Below are 18,014 nucleotides of genomic sequence, written 5' to 3'. Positions count from 1 at the left end.
ATTTAGAGGTATTTGGAAAAATGGTTTCAAACTGTTGTTTTAACAGGAGAGTGTAAATAGTTCATCAGTGATGCCATATTTAAGCTATAACATCTAGTGAAGCCTAGTCAAGGGACCCTTGAGTGCTAACAGTATTTGTGAAATAGATGAATCTATGTTAATATATTGTTCTATTAGGAAGGATTGAGATTATCTTAATGCATTGTGACATTGAATAATAGAATAAACCCTGCATCCTACTGACCAAAAGTATAGTAGAAGCAGTTAGGTTGGGGTCAAGAAAATGATGTATTAGATGAAAAACAAAAAGAATTTTCTGAGCAGGTTATAAGAGTGGTATCGGAGGCCCCCAAATGACTATAGACATTATAGATTTTGCTGACACTAGATGGTCATGAGGATAGCAGCAGTTTATGAAATTGCCATTTTTGCCACATTACTATTTTATTTAATTTACTCAAGACTACAAAAGGGTTGTTGGGTGTGCTTTTTAATGTTTTAAAACCTTATCCAAAAAATTGCATTTCATGCTCAAATCGCATATTGGCAGGTCATATATAACTAATGTTTCAGTCTTCTAAAGACTCGCAAAGGATATTTTGTGTCAGCCCTTGGAATGTTATTTTCACTGCCAAAGGATCTTCACAGATCCACCTTGGTTTTAGAATAACAATTTTACAATTAAGATTATCTTGACCTAAATAATCATTTTATGGAAGGGACTGACCATCTAGTCTAGGCAGAATGAGGAAATCCAATCCAGGTTCCAATACTCCTGTTATGTGTTTTATTTAGTAACCTTACATTGTACCTCAGTCGTGTTGCTCAGAGTAAGTGATGCATCAGCTCTGTGGAGCGGCTTTCCTATTTTCCAGAGAGATGTAGGCAGACAGGAGAACTGGCTTTCCCATTATGTTTTGTATTTCATGAACAAGTCCATTCTTTACCACGGTCAACTGAGAGCTTGTTCTACTGTGCTTTGAGACAATGTTATATGGGACAAAGGACAGGACCTTTTCAGGAATGGTAACAGAACTGTGAAATGTCTTTCTTTAGAAAATGTGCCTCACCTCTTCTAGTCTTTAATTTAATAAAAAGTTTCATTTCACTAGGTGTTTGTATTGTTCTCCTTTCTCCTTTCTGCTTTAGATTTTTTTTTAACGTTCTTCTGATTTTTAATTCTGAATGCCTCTGTATTTTTATTTTTTATTGATTTGACATACATGCACAGCCATAACTCTGTTCCTTTTCAGGGTGAGCAATATTATGCAAAACACAGAAAAGGTGTAAGAAATAGAAAGCAAACAGAATTAAAAGCATGAGATAGAGGGTGGAAGAGAAGAAAATACAGCTAAATCTAATTTATACCAGTACCATTCAGTATATTTTTCAATACCGATTTATCAGAAAGACATGAGAGGTACCTTTCTGTGTTTTTGGAACCCACCATTACTTTTATTACATACATATATTGCTTCATATATTGGCTTTTGTTCTTTAAACATTTCACATCTCTCTTTTTGACCCATCACTTCCATCCAGTCACAGTTTTCTCTGTCTTCCTCTTCCTTGCAACCCAGCCATTCTTCCTTGATATATTTGTTTGCAATGTGATCCTCGTTCCATGTAAGCAAAAATTTCTTTGTCCTGGTCATTCCCTTTTTTTTTCTTCCCACATTTATTCGTCTTCCATTCATTCTTGATACCATTACTTGTTTCTTGTATTCTCTTCAGTAATTGCAGGTATGTATGGAAAGTAACTGCACTTACTTTCCATATATACCTGTCTCTCACTTCTATGTGACTAGGTACACAAATTCTTCTATTTAATTTAAAATCATTTATGTTATTCTTACAGTTGTTCACTCTATTTTCCTTTTCAGGCACAACTATCTTGGTCTTCGATACACTAATTTTCATATCCCTATTTTTCCTTGCATCATACAGTATCATTCACAGTTAATTCTTCACGTTCTCAGCCAACAGAATGGCATTATCTGCAAGCAAAAGTGCATGACATTCATATCATTGATATTGCCTCTAATAACACTTGAAGGTAGGGCAGGTCAAGCAACAGACACCTCAGGGATTCCAAGAGTGCTACTTTATCATTGTATCATAACCTTGGAAGCCTGTCTAAAACCTTGACTGCCCCTTTTGAAGGACAACAAAGTCAAGACAGCTGTTCTGGCTTCCTTTCTCACATTTTCTACTTTCCCCTCTCCCACTGAGAGGGGACTGAGCAACTCTTTCCCCTCTCCCATCTCCTTCTCAAGGGCTAAATCCTTTTACATACTACCACCACTCCGTACATAGTTATCCGTAAATACATTAAAGAACTGAAGAGATATCCTACACCCTTGTCTAATTCCTTGCTCAAAATCGAACCATTTGCCAAGCTCTCCATGTATTCTCATGCATGCTCTTATTGCATTCATAAACTCCATATTAATGCAAAACATTTTACAGCTAAAACCTATTTACTTTATCATATGCTTTCTTTAATACGTTCATATATTTCTCTGCTGAAAAGCAAAACAGTCTAGATCTATGCAAGCACCCTGCTTGGCATAAGGTCACACTGCATTCCCCCAGTTTTGCTCATTATCACTTGCCGTATTGTCACCTTTCAATCAGAAATCTGTTGGGCACCTTGCAAATGAATACTTAACTATTTCCTTGTAGTTTTTGCTTTCACTTACGTTACTTTCTCTTCATAAGCTGAAATAATAATGGCATTCTTCCAATTATCAAACACAAACGTAGTCTTCACACATAAACATACACTTTAAACAAGTTCCACAACCATTCCTTAAACAAACCAGCACTGTATATTTTCTCCATCTATAACTGCAGCCTTAATCATTCAGTTTCTACATTGCTTGCAGCAAGCTGTTGAAATGGGTATTTAAGGTTTTTCTACTTGTATAGATTCTTTAGGAACTTGGCAAGGAAGCTGCTGAGGAGAATATATCAGTTTTGTGTCAGCATAGTGCTAATTTTGATCTGTTTCAGTAATATGGCACGTGTTCACTTCACACAAAAATTGACTCGCTACTAAAATACCTTCCCCTTGTTGATCTTCCAGGGTTGAATCATGAGGGTAATGAAATCCTGGAGTCCAGAGACCCAGTATTTTATCCTCTCCAGAACTTCCAGTGTCACTGATACTTTGGTGTATCAACAGCCTTAAGAAGCCTCCTTGTTTTTATGCAGTGATGTCTGCCTGGAGCTTGTATTATGGATTGCAGTTTTGCTTTGCTGCTTCCTTAAGTGAATTCTGTTTACAACACCTAACATTTACATAGATATTATATCTCTGCTATTGTTACTTACCATTAGAGAATGTGCACATCCTGGCTATTTCATAATTAGATTATAGCCTTTGCTTCTGCTTTTTATACCTCATGTTTGCATCTAAATTTATGTATTATACCATCTTATATTTCATTTCTAAATGTGAATCACCTGTTCAATTCTGTCTGCTTGTAAACAGATTCCACAGCAGTACAAATAGTAGTATATTGCATCAAAAGTAGAGATTCTTCTGACCCTTTAAAGATTAGCATATTTATTATGAAGTTACCTTTCACTGACTATAATCCATTTCATTAAATCCTTGAGGTATTATCCCTTAAGGGGGGGATGATACAAAATGGAGCCAAAAAGTTATGAAATTACAGGTTTCTAATATTGTCTGATAGTATAATCACAGTGACTATTCACAAGAGTAATATATTTGGAAAAATGCTTGTTAATCCATGTCTTAACTGATACAATGAAATTTCTTGATGAGTTATAATCTACTTTTTCTTAAAAGTAGAATTTTCTCAGCATTCTGTAAAGCAGAATGTCTATAAAGAGGAGAATGTTTTCCCTTCTTTTAATGTTTTTAATCTATTTGTCAGAACATTTTTAAAGTCATGTTTAAGTAATTTAAAACATAATTATGCACTTATGTTTTACAGTTTCCTTGTGACTGGGTGCCCTGTAATTTTCCATTACTGAGAAATCTGAAACTTGAATTCACACATCTGGAGATTTCCAGAGTACTGGAACGTATTCTGTGTGAACACACTCTTGTATAAGAACATACTCTTGTAGGATATTTAGAAAACTGTATCATCAACAGGGATGGTTAAATGGGATATAACAGCCATCCTCTTACAACAGCTGCATTAGATACTGGTTTATTCAAAGCAGTGGGCTTTGTCTTGGGGAAGACTACATTTTCCCCATTAAGTTCTGCCCAGGGTTTAAGACCTTTTCTAAGATTATTTTTCCTCAACAAACATCTAAAAAACATTTAGTAGGAGTTTATGAATCCTTTGTAAGAGAGGCCTAAGTAGCTAAATAATGCAGTGATGTTCAGAGTAGCTCTTTGCCTCCTGAGGTGATACATAAATATAATGTAATTTGTTTGTAGCTGGGTTTGTTGACTGATTTTTCTTTCACGGATATTTGTTTAGCTTGCTTTGGTTTACTCTGCCTCTGATTTATAGTTAAATGTATTCTTGTCTGCCACCATTTGTTGGAAATGTAGAATGCAAATCTAACAAGCACATGTTTTATCAAACTTCATGATCTGTAAATGTTATAGCCTTGTTTCAGTACTTTCTGCAGTTTTTCAGTCATAGTACTTTTCCTTTTCTGCTGAGACAAATATGTCAAATATGTAAAAGTATCAATTGCATTGATACTTTTGCTTGGGGGTAGAAAAGGCATGTGGTGGTTTGTGAATTTTGATGCAAGTTCACAACTTGCAGAATTTATCAGACCTATCAGTGCATATAAGGGTCCTAAGAGAACCCCAGCTGACGAACTAAATCATTATTAAGCTTTGTTCTGTTAGAACACTCAACACTTTGAAAACTTTGACAATTCCCAGTCTGTTATTCCATGAATAGAAGGGCTTTTAAACATAAAGGTATTGAAATGAATTTCTGTGTTTGTTTTATTTTTTTAAAGGGCTAAAGCTTTATGGGGAAGCTAGTTCATATAAGATCTTCATGTTCTCACGTGCCATCCCATGAGATTATGGGCATTTTTAAAATTTTTAAATCATTTTTAAAGTTTTTGTTACTTTGTACCTATGAAATTATGTGGTTTTAAAAACGTGTTTCCTACTAAGTGGTGAAAATAGTGAGATTTTGTGCCGTAGCAGCTGCCATTAGAAGAAGTTGGATTTGATCGATGTAGTGGTTTTTGCTATGCATGCTTATTGTGAAGTATGATTATGATTGTTATTCTTTGTCAAATTACTTTCATGCAGCTTTCTTTAATTCTACCTTAGTGTTTGGTCTATGACTACATAGCAAACAAAGCAAGTGATATTGCCCACGACCTGAAAAGGTTTTGTGACCCTTGCTATTAAACAGAATGTTAAAATATTTTATCTGCCTTTTCTGAAGGATTGTGATTTGTTACTCACAGTATTTGGATATTGGCAATATTCCTGATTTGTTTTTCTATGAGTGGAAGGGCCTCTCATCCTCAGAATCTTCTTCTAGGCAGAGGTGGACTAGTGCTCTCTTTTTGTCTTTGCCTCCTCTTGGTTTGTCGATAGCTGCTGCTTCAGCAAATTATGGATTTTGGATGAATTGGAAGAATAATGAGCAAAAATATAAGCAACATCTTAACTTGTTCATAAAATTGTTTATTAATTGTTAATGAAATTATAGCATAGTTACCATCTTTTAAAATGTTTTCCTGTTTCAGTGAGTGTGCTAGTCAAATTGTTGAAGTTGCTTTTTTCTTATAAGCATATAGTAACTTTAAATTATTTTTATTAATACAGAATTAAAACACAGATGTACTTATGTGCTTACATAACCTTTTTTTTCTTTCTCACCTTTTCTTTAATCACTAGGACAGAGTTTGGGATATGGATTTGTGAACTACATTGACCCTAAGGATGCTGAAAAGGCAATCAATACTCTGAACGGATTGAGACTCCAAACTAAAACTATAAAAGTATGTAAACATGTGAGGGTAAAACCTAATACTAGAAGAAAATAGCATGAATAACCTGTCCTATGTATTGGTGGTTATGTGGTTTTAGAATTAGTCATAGTTTATTCACAAGTTTTTGCCTTTGTTGCTGGAACTTACATAGGTGGTTTGCATCTATTTGCAACCATGGTAAAAGAAAATCCTAGTATTTGTCAAGTTATGTGATACTATATTAATATTGACAATAATACAAAATATATAGCACTATATTTAATACTTCCCTGATAAATGTTCCCAGCAACTGAAGCAGCTGAATTTTCCATGTTTGAATTCCCTTTGTGCATTGTCTCAAGGTTTCTATTGACAAAAGAGTTGCAAATAAATTAATTTATTTGCCTTGCCTGGGGGCTGCAGGAGGCATGGCTGATTATGTCTTTGGAACAGTCATTGAAATTTGCTTGCTGCGGTGAGGGAGGTTGGGAGGCAACAAATGGGATGCTTGGGCAGACTTCTAGCCCATGAGCCACAATTGTTCTCCCCTGTTCTAAAATAATACATTGATTTTCTTGTTGTTTGAGTTATACTGTAGACTTTTTTAATAAAAAATTTATTGCTTTTTAATTAATAACAAAAAAGAAAAAGAAAAATGAAACACAAAAGTAATAATGCAAGAAGAAGAAGAAGAAGAAGAAGAAGAAGTGCTACTACAAAAAAGTGACAAAAATGCAATGAAGGAAATAAAAACTTGGCATAATTATAACATTAAATAGTTGGCATCATTATAACAGTAAATAGTTACAAATCTATATTTTTATTTAATGCAAATATTATTCAGATGCATGTACATTTCCAATACATTTATGTGACTCATTTTTTTAACCTACTGTATTTTGCATAAATGAGTCCCATATTTCATTATATTTGACCATACAAAGTCTATATCTACAGGCAATCCGCTCATAAGTGGCAAGTGCAATCAGGTCTTCAATCCATTGAATAAATGGGGCCATACATTTATCTTTCCAATGCTGCAATATCAGTCTTTTGGCCATAGTAAGGGCACAGAGAATCCATTTACATTGTCCAGATGTCAAATTCCATGTACTAGGTATATAATTCAAAAGAATATTATCCTCTGAAAAATTCAGCTTTTGTCTCACAATCATATAATCCACTACTTTCTCCAAAAACTTAGTAAGTATAGGGAATTGTAAAAACATATGCTTTAAAAAGGCATTGCCCTTATTACATCTCCAACAAAATGCTGTTTTTGACAATCCTTTTCTAAACAAACATAGTGGAGTCCAATAAATTCTAAGTATTTTTTGTTGTATAAGTCATAGTTTAAGGTCCATTGACGCTCTTGCTATAAAAGTTAAGACACTCTCCCATTGTCTAGGCAATATAGAAACTTCTAATTCTTTATTCCATTCATCCCTTAACATCTGAATATCAAATTGATTTACTGATAACAAACATCTATAAAAGCTAATAGTAGGTTTCTTAGTTCTAAAGGATTTAACAAGTTGTTCTAGTATCTTGGGTGTCTTGGAAGCTGAAAATGCTGCTGGTCCAAACAATGTTGTTAACAAACGTAGCTGTAGATATTGCCATTGGGATACCTCCGACAGATGATATTTATCTCTTAACACAGAGTATGTTAAAAATTCATCTTCACCATCTATCAAACTAGTGATAGAATTATACTGTAGACTTTAAGCCAAAAGGGTATGTGGAAAGCTAGATCATCCTCATTGGCATCTGAAATCCCAGCTGGCTATATCCTCCCCTCTTCTGGGTTAATAAATCTATGGATTTTGGAGTTCCTGCTTTTTGAAAGCCCACAAGATAAAAAAGAGATTGAATGAAACTCATTCAGTCACTTTGGTTGGTAAAAATAAGTTCTTTGCCTGGACACGAGTGAATGGTGGTATATTGGAGAAACATCAGATGCAAGTACTCTAATCCTCATGAAAACAAACTAAAATGCTTATTGTTTAGGAATTTTTGTCCTTAGTGAGGCTAGGGACAACATTTATTCCTCATTAAACAAGGACACATTAAGGGAAGATGAAATCTGCTGTGAATAGGTAAAGTAAGTCTTAAATGCTCATAAGCAGCATTTATGTGATGCCCATGAATCGCAGCTGGCAGTTTGTTCCAAATTATGTTGGATTTCAACATCCAGTATTTCTACTCATCAACTTTGCTGGCTGGGGCTCATGAGGGTTAAAATCTAACATTAGTAAGACTATGTCACCATTGGTCACAGAGGAACCATGTAATATAGAATTGTTGAAGTAACGTTTTATACATTTTTGTCAACCAGTGAAATCCTATAATCAAAAGGCAATTTTTTTTTTCTGGGAAGAACTGCATTTCCTCAGAACCATGTTGTTGGGGACCACGTGTTGGGTAGAAGTTAGGTAAGGAATGGGGACTTATACCTATTATCTCAGATACAGTTCTTTTGTACCCTCATTATTTCTTCATTATTCCCCTTCCTCCCTCCCTCCCTCTGTCTTCCAAGCAGCAGGTTCCAGGGAAGGCAGAAATGGCTCTTACCAAAAAGTAGAACTGATTTCTTGCAGGCAACTTTTGAAATTAGTCTAAGGGCCATAAGTTATCCATTCCTTCCTTAATCTATAAAACATGTTAGTCTTCTATAGGGCTAAGGGTGGCCAGATAATTCTTCCTTTCAGAGTTTTATTTAATATTTTAGAACTGACCATTAATGTTTGTATAACATTATTACCTGTCAGAATATAGTTATCTTTTAATCAAATTAATTATGTAGGTTTTCTTCCCACTTCCTGGTATTTAAAACTATAAATGCATTACCATGAAGGCGTGCGTAAGAGGAATTTGAAAAGTTCATCCCACTCTCTGTATTCCAAAGATCAAAAAAATTATCTTGTTGAGTTTTCACTGCAGCAGTTTTCACTGTGGAAAAGACACACAACTATCAGTGTTAAAAAGTTATTTGCCTCTTTGGCACTTAATTCTCTAAAACTGGGATTTTATTTCAAGGAAAGTTAAATATATTTATATATTTATGCAATATAGAACCAGTTTGGTCTAGTGGTTAAGGTGCTGGTCTAGAATCCAGGACATTGTGTGTTCTAGTCCCACCTTAGGCATGAAAGCTGGCTGGGTGACTTTGGGCCAGTTACTCTCTCTCAGCCCAACCCAACTCACCTCATAGGGTGGTTGTTGTGGGGAAAAAAGGAGGAGGAGTATTATGTATATATTTTACAAATAACTCACCGCATTGAGTTATTTATAAAAATAATAAAGGCGGGATAAAAATCTAATAAATATATTGACAAACGCAATAGAACACATGCTTAAAAAACATGACAATTAATTTCAACATTATACAGTCTATTTTACTAGCATCTGTAGATTTGCAACAATTCTTTCAAAATAAATATACCAATCGCATATCTTGTTGAAGAGACTTCTGTATTTATTGTAAATTGTTGAATATATGGATATCTTTTAAAATAAATAAAATGCTTAAAATATAACGATTGCTAGGATCAATAATACAGCTTTGCAAGAAAATAGTACTATCCTCTTAGTGTATATATTTGCATGTATGTATGTGTGTGCATGCATGTGTCACATAATCACTGGTAGATGACAGTTTTTAATGGTGATTTTTTTCCATTAGTGAAATATGTATGCATTGTACAAAAACCTTTTAGAACATCTGAAGGAAATGAAGTGTGAAGGTGAGGAAGAAGCACCCTCACAACCTTTGTGTTTTGTTCTTTCCATATCATAGAACATTGATCCTAGCGAGTAGCAAAATGAGATCCTATTTGGAAGTTTAATTAAAGTGAGTGAATTTTATTGATGCTATCAATCAGCAGAGATTGAGTGAAAGGGCTTGGTGCCAAACCATTTAGTGCTCTTGACAGGGTAATTAAATACCACAGGACTGTACTTTCAAGATAAAGCGAAGGGCCTTCTGCAGAAGTGATTTTTTTGTTGGGACAAAAGAAAGGTATTTTCCCTTCCTAAAAAGTATATATGAAGACTTAAAAATTGACCACTTGTTATTTATTTATTTATATATGTAGGTATGTAGGTAGGTTGATTTTGTCACCTTGCATTTTTTTGGAGATCTTGTATAAACACTTGTATAAAAATAATTTTTAAATAAAAATACTTTTAGAATGCAGTTTAATTTAAAATAGTTCTTTTCTGTTGTTCATATGTTAAACTCATGCTTTTTGAAAAAGATAGCAATGTTAAAACTCACAGTCTAATCTTCAAAAATACGTAATTTCTAAGAATGTTCTTTACAGGCAGAGGTAGTTTTATATACAGTTTGTATCAGAACTAAGGACTGAGAGGTATTGTCTGCTTATGATTTTGTTAGTTACCCTGATTGTTGAATGTAGCTATATGAGGCTTACAGAGAAAGCTAGAGTTGTCAGATTTGGGCTCCCAGAGTCTGTTTGAATAGATCAGTCATGCTTAAGTAGGAAAGTTATGCAAGTAAAATCAGACACAGAAGGCAAAGTCAAGACAGAAAATTATCTGATGAACAGAACAGCGAGAATCAGAACCTTGAATGCCTCTGAGTGATTTATACTGACTAAAGCTTTTCCCTAACAGGGCTATAGAAAGGTGAGGGTCCAGGAATGCTTTACAGTCAAGTGAAACCTTATGTAGGTAGCCATGATATAAAATGTGGTATACAATCTCTTCAACAGCTGCCTTAACTGTGAAAGCTGCATTGTCTGATTTCATAGTCTCAGAGTTGGCCAGATCTATCGGTTAACCAAGGAACATTAAGTCTGCATCTTCTGGCCTGGAGAACTTGAATTTGAGATCAATGGAGGAAGCAAGGACAGGAAGCTTCCCTCAAGGGAAAGCAAGGGCAGGGGGCTGGAAACCATGATACCCATTTCTTGGAGACGGATTCTAACTCCAGATGGTTCATTAAGATCTAAAACCACCTTCCTTATGCTATGCAATTAAAATAGCCATAGTACATATTGTCCAACACATCTGCAGGGTACTGGGTTTATGGAATGCTAAGGCAGGAAGTGTATTGTTTCAAATGCTTTTGCAAAAAACTGTTAACCCTTTAAATGAAATACACATTTTAACATTCTTTTTTTATTAAAACTGCTAGATAGTCATCAAAAGTTGAGAAGTTATTGTACCATAGAACCTTGTAGTGCATGATGATTTACTCCATAAATCATTTAACTCATATTAGTTTTCATGGTTCAGACCAGCAGTTTGAAATGTCAGAACAGAAAATATTTGCTCTACCTAATGTGACTGGCAGGGGAGGGACAATTGCTTTGTTATTGTTGCAGGTAACTCAGCATTCTCTGTTTCTTGTTATAAAAGTTCTGAGTCATCTGTTTGTATGCTTGAATTTGTACAAATTTTATTTTATTTATTCAATTTAGGTAGCCGCCCATCTCGGACCAGTGATTCTGGGTGACTAACAATAATAAAAACAAACACTTAAGACATAAAATTAAATATAAATACAGCCAAGAGATCTTAAAAAACCATCAGTGTTAGCACAACCATGAAATGGGGCCCTTTGCACACTCGGGGCCCCAGGCCCAGGCATAAAGCCAGGTCTTCAAGGCCTTCCAAAAAGGTTGGGGCCATCTGAATCTCAGGAGGGAGGATGTTCCAGAGGGCAGGCACCACAGCAGAAAAGGCACGTCTCCTGGTCCCCACCAGCCGACATTCCTTGGCTGATGGGACCCAGAGCATGCCCATCCTGCCGGACTGGATGGGTAGAAACAACTGGGGGAAGTCGGTCCCTCAGGTAACCCGGTCCCATGCCATGAAGGGCTTTAAAGGTGACAACCAGCACCTTGAATTACACCTGGAAACACCGGCAACCACTGCAGCTCCCAAAGCAATGGTGTTACATGTGCCAAGTAGCTGACGCTATTTACAATCCGGGCAGCTGCATTCTGCACCAGCTGAAGCTTCTGAATGCTCTTCAGGGGCAGCCCCATGTAGAGCGCATTGCAATAGTCCAAATGGATTATTATTTTTGTTCCAACTTGGCGAGGCAGCGTGAGTTGACTTAGACATTGGTACCAGTTGAGACAGTGGCATGAAGTTTTTTGGGACACCATTGCCAAGTAATTGTTTTTTAGCCTTACTTCAAGGTGAATAATGATGAATACTTTCTTTGCTGATTGTGTTCCTTTTTAAGCAAAGCACTAGAAGGTTAAAGCAATAGTACAATTGAATAACAATAATCATTTTATTTAAATAAGGAAATAAACATCAAATGCATATACTGATCCATTGGTGATTCTTCATTAGTTTACCCAGAAGACCAAATCCTCCCCGTGATCCTCTTGAGAAATATTTTTAGTAACGCCTTCGACTCACCGGCCATCCGCTGATCATTTGCCAGAGAGCACTTTGAGTTTGCCTATTTTGTATCTTCCTAGCAAGGCACAAAGATAAGTGCGTTAGTCACTTTTATTAAAGCTTTACATAGTTCCAGTTAACTGTGGATCCTGAAAACAAAAGCAAGAAAATAATTCTTACATTTTCCAGTTGCAAGAAGATGGTTACTACAAGCACAAGACAAAGGCTTCTGGGTGCTTGGAAGTACAGAGCACGGAATATAGGGTCCTCGGGAACAAAGAAAGATTCAAAGTCTTCCTCGGTCTCAAGAGGGTTCTTATGTCCTTCTATTCCTATGTACATCTAGCATGCCTACCTCTTAAGGATCATTTATCTCAGACATCTCCTCACATCAGCTTACTTCAAGAAGCACACTCTGATGAAAACTGCTGAATGCAGAAACCCCCTCCTCAGTACAGGTATGGTGATAGATAATCTAGTTGGTCTTTGTCTTCTTGAAAAAGAGATCCCAACAACTAGTTGGGGTATAGTCTTAGTTCAGTAAAGTAGGTGATTTCAGTAGGTGACGTGCAGAAGAAGCAAAATACAGGCTTCCTGTGAATTTTAAATTTAAGTTTGCATGCTTAAATACCTACAGGTTTTAAGATGTTTATCCTAAACAGTGGTTTAGTGGGAATTGGTCAGTTTTGAAAAACATAATTGAAGCTTGGTTTACGTTATTGCTCTCTTGGGTTTTAAATGTTCCTCATATATATAAACAGGGTAGCTCTTTTCCAGAAAAGAAGGCGCTCTTGTGTTTTTTAAAATAATACAGATGAAGTAATAATACAGAGCTTTGTGGGCTGGCTTTCTGTCGGAATTATGGCTGACTGCCTTTTTCTCAGATGTTTATAGGAAAAGATCGAGGTGCGTACTCCCCCTTTGCTTTCATAATCAACTTTGCATGTTAATACTGTAACGCATATCAGTACTAACAGGAGAGAAGTTGCAAGTAATTGGAAATTGAAGGTAAGACTTCCTTCAAGGGAAGAGAAGAAGTAGATGAGGGGCAGGGAGGGTAGCCATATTCTTAATGCCACTGTTTAGCATTGTGTTCAAATCATCCATTTTCGTGTACAAATTTTATTAAGAATTCTACTCTGTCACTAATAGATTGTAATACTAATGCTAATAGTAGTATTATGATCTAATTACTAATCCATTATTAATAGATAGTAAACACTGTTGCCAGTCAATCTTTTTGGAAAACCATGATCAGTTAGACTTCAAGTAAATAATTTTATTTATGCTATAACTAGATAAAATCTCTACATTATGTGATCAATAGCCTATAGGTCTTTTTATTTCAAGGCAGTTGCATGAAGCTGTAAAAACAGGAAGCACTGTTTTTATTTATAATCCTTTTTCTCTGTCATTTCCCAGATCTAAATGGCCATATTTCCCTGAAATTCTAATTAGTCAAGAAAAGGGTAAATAAAGATACCATTCCTTTGTTGGTAGTAGCTTATATGTGTAGAGTTGAAACCAAGGAACAGTGTGAGAAGAAAGCTAAATTAAGTTTGTTTGTTTTTTAATCCGTTCAACTGTGTCTGATTCTCAGAGGCTGCCTGGACAAACCTCTGCAGTTTTCTTGGCAAGGTTTTTTTTTCGGAAGTGGTTTGCCACTGCCTGCTTCCTAGGGCTGAGAGGGGGTGACTGGCCCAAGGTCACTCAACTGGCTTTGTGCCTCAGGTGGGACTAGAACTCATAGTCTCCTGGTTTCTAGCCTGATGCCTTAATCACTATACCAAACTGGCTCCCATTGAGAGCCAGTTCAGTGTAGTGGTTAAGCACCAGGCTAGAAACCGAGAGGCCATGAGTTCTAGTCCCGCCTGAGGCACAAAGCCAGTTGAGTGACCTTGGGCCAGTCACCCCCTCTCAGCCCTAGGAAGCAGGCAGTGGCAAACCACTTCCGAAAAAAAAACCTTGCCAAGAAAACTGCAGGGTCTTGTCCACACAGTTGCCAGGAGTCAACACTGACTTGAAGGCACCAATACACATGCGCGCGTACACACACACACGCACACACACACTGGTTTAATTTTTCCAGTCAGATTGCTAACCCATATAGTTGCCAGGGGATGAGTAGAATTTTCAAGACATCTTGATCATATATTTCCTACTTTTATGTCCTGAGAAAGAGATATTCAAAATGGATCTATATTTTTTTCCTGCATTGAATAGCTGATCAGAATTTGTGCTTACCATGTTTCTGCTACATTACCACCATCTTGAGTTCCTTCAGTGTACAGCACATTCTTGCTTTTTTTATGTAACGCTTTTTCTTTCAAAAGAACGGAAGCTGGTGTGCTGCACAAAAAAAAATATATTGACTGTACAACTATTACAATTAGGTTAACAGACATAATCTGGAGATCTGTCATCCTGCTCCAGATAACAGGAGTAGATAGATAACTTGGTGCTCATTGAACTAAGCTTAGTAATACTTGGAAAGCCAAGAGGTTTCCTTTTGCTAGTTTTTGGCAACACACAAAATCTTGTTGCTTCCAAAATGTCTTTGGTGTTCCAGTAGACCATATTGCAAGTTTCTACCCTGTTACTAAGTTCTAGAAGAATGTGGTTATTAAAGGATGTGGTTGTGCAATAGCACATTTGTGAATCCTTTATTTCAGGATTGTTTCTGCAGTAGGCGTATATTGAATTATGTGAAATTGTTGTGGGTGCATGGCTGTTACAGAGTGTGGGAGAGATGTCCTTTCCTAGAGTGGTTGCCACGTGTAGTCACCAGATTTAAAAAAGAAAAGTATGGAACTTAGCCTAAGAGAGAGTCCTCAGTTGCCCTCAGGTTTGCACTATATTGCGGACTTTTAAGCAACATATTACCTTAAGAGTTCAAGACACAGAAGGATTGTGCAGTGGTGGTTTTAAGCTCCTTACCATGTTACAAAACACGCTTTTTGTAGTGTTTTTGGTTAAAGCAACCAGTTGGTATGCTTGCTGGTTGAAGAAGGATAGGAATTGTTAACTTGGCTAGTGGTTTAAGTGGTTTCTCTATTTTTTTCACTGGTTTCATGCATCAGGTAATACCATGGGTCCTTTAACTATGACTGTTGAATAAGCCACAGTTGGCTTGGTCCAGACTACCTTAAAGTTTAAATCAAATAAGCCATATTATGGCTTAGTAGAATATATGAATGTACCCTCAAGCTTTCACTGAAACAATTTTAATAAATGTTTGGATGATCTCTATTTTGTTACTAAACTGATAGGCATTCAGTTGCTATTCACAGAATGGATTAGGTTCATAATTACTGAAATAAAGAGCATTGGAGTTGAGCTCTTACACATTGAAGATCTGTGGTTGATCTGATCCACTATTTTGTCCTGAAAAGACAAGTAATAGTAATGGTGGTTCTGACGTTTCTATGTGTGGTGAAAATGCAGCATTATGGGGAAGCAGCCTGTTTTGGATCATGTATTGCTTCCTGTCCTGAGTAATGAACTGCCTGACTACCTTTGGAATGCTCAGTGCATTGTTTGAATAAATGGAATATTCCATTGCCAAAATATCCCATTCTGCACATCATTATTCAAACAATACTTAGGACTTCCCAGCTTGTTCCAGTAAGCTTATAAAGAGATGCTTATGAAGAAGCTTTAGAAAAGAATTTGTTAAAATTCAAATTCTGAGCTGTCAATAGAAGAGAATATATGTAGCTCAGTGTTGAACTGTGGAATGGAGTGGGGTTTTCCCTCTGTTCATATACAGTGGCTTGCCCTGCCAGTGTTGGGGTGTGTGTGTGTGTGCGCGGCCTGTTTTCTCCTGGTAGTTCTTTGATTAGGGTATTGTTTACTGCTTGATTGTCTGTCTGGTGATAATCTTGGTGTTAATCTCTGCTTAACCCTTAATGACCTAACTAAGAAAGGCCATATCACAAAAGAAGAACAGTGGTGGATGAAAAACAGTGGCCCCATTCTCCCATGTTTCTATGGGTGACCAAAAATACATAAGCCCAACATACCTCTCTGATTAATTGTATCTTTACCAGGGACTCCAACATACAACATAGCGAAAACAAAAAAGCTTGGACATCTCACAGAGAGGAGCGAATATTCTATCAACTCCTCACTACAGTGCCTCCAGAAAATCAAAGGTGTACACATAGATGAAGATGAAAGTACGGTCTCATTTGATGTTACAGCACTCTTTACACCCATAAACCCAGAACTAGCTAAAGAATCCATGTCAGCAGTACCACAAAACACACCTGATCTAACCAAATATACCAAGATCAAAATACCCATAATCATAGACCTTATCAACCTCTGCCTTACTACCTATTTTCAGTTTGATAGACAAATAAACCAACAAATCAGAGGCACACTCATGAGATCACCACTCTCAGGACTCAAAGTAGAGATTGTAATCCAACATCTAGAAACTATAACACTTCCATACATACAGTCAAAAGTATAGATACAGTATGTAGATGACACCTTTGTTATAATAAAAAAGGAACAACTAGAGAAGACACATGAAACTATCAACATCTTCTTCAAAGGAATAAAATTCACCAGAGAGAAAGAAAACAACAACACACTGCCCTTCCTGGATATCCTCATCAGCAGAGGAAACAACAACAAATTAGAAGCTCAAGTCTATCAGAAAACAACCCACACTAACCAAGTACTCCATTACCAAAGTAACAACCCAACCTCCCACAAGAGGAGCTGTGTAAGGACATTATTCAAATGAGCGCAAATGTACTGCAGCAACCCAGAACAGCAGAAAAAGGAAACAGATCACCTATACAACATCTTCCAACAAAATGTATATCCACACAGCTTTATCAAAAAGTGCCTGCCCACTCAACCTACTACAACACAATCAACACAAGCTATGAAAAGGATAACATTGCCATACATCAGAAACGTCTCAGAAACAACCAACAGACTGTCACAACCACATGGCATCTGTGTAGCAGACAAACCAACTAAAGCCCCCCAAAACATCTTAAGTAAACCAAAAGACCCAGTAGCTGAAGAAGAAAAAACAGGAGTCATCTACAACATACAGAGTAAGGACTGTAACAACTACTGTGTAGGACAGACAGTCCGAAGGCTAGCAGAGCGCATCCATGAACACCAACTACCAGTCAGAAGACGTGATGAAAACTCCTTAATCTTACAACACATGGACAGACTTAACCATAGTTTCAACTGGGAAACTGTCAGCATCTTAGACCAAGCTAAATCCAAAAATGTGAGTGAATTCCTGGAAGCTTGGTATTCAGACAAGGCAGCCATCAACAGGCACATAGAGATAAACAACATTTACACACTACTCAAAAGAGACAACAAAAAGGAAACAAAAGACCAGAACATCTCACCAGCAATCATCACCCAGATAAGCAGAGATTAACACCAAGTTTAGTACCAGACATACAATCAAGCAGTAAACAATACCCTAATCAAGGAACTACCTGGTCTTCCCATATGGGCCTATAGTTTATTTAACCACAATTGTTAAAGAATATTTCAGTGAAATTAAAGCATCCTTATGTCCCACTAGCCACAGCATGAAGATTCCCTATAATAGATTTTAGAGAACATCTCTTAATGACATTGCGTTCCTCTCATTCCCAAGCAGTCATGGAGGCAACCTGGATTTGTGCTCACCTGTGCCA

The 18,014-nt window shown here is 36.6% G+C and overlaps 1 protein-coding gene across 2 annotated transcripts in view; it reads left to right on the top strand.

Annotated features, from left to right (window-relative positions):
* Positions 1-5,873: 5,873 nt before the first annotated feature.
* The window catches only part of ELAVL2 (ELAV like RNA binding protein 2), a 34,209-nt gene continuing 22,068 nt past the window's right edge, over positions 5,874-18,014 (top strand). For both annotated transcript variants that reach the window (XM_025166350.2, XM_007427711.3), the window contains exon 1: positions 5,874-5,973. The gene's annotated coding sequence lies outside the window, so the exon portion shown is untranslated. The remainder of the gene's footprint in view (positions 5,974-18,014) is intronic.

This window comes from Python bivittatus, unplaced genomic scaffold, assembly GCF_059951505.1.
Source record: "Python bivittatus isolate LINGU-HERP-01145 unplaced genomic scaffold, Pbiv_v1 ctg000850_np1212, whole genome shotgun sequence".
Classification (NCBI taxonomy): domain Eukaryota; kingdom Metazoa; phylum Chordata; class Lepidosauria; order Squamata; family Pythonidae; genus Python; species Python bivittatus.
This window is presented reverse-complemented; position numbering and strand designations above follow the sequence as displayed.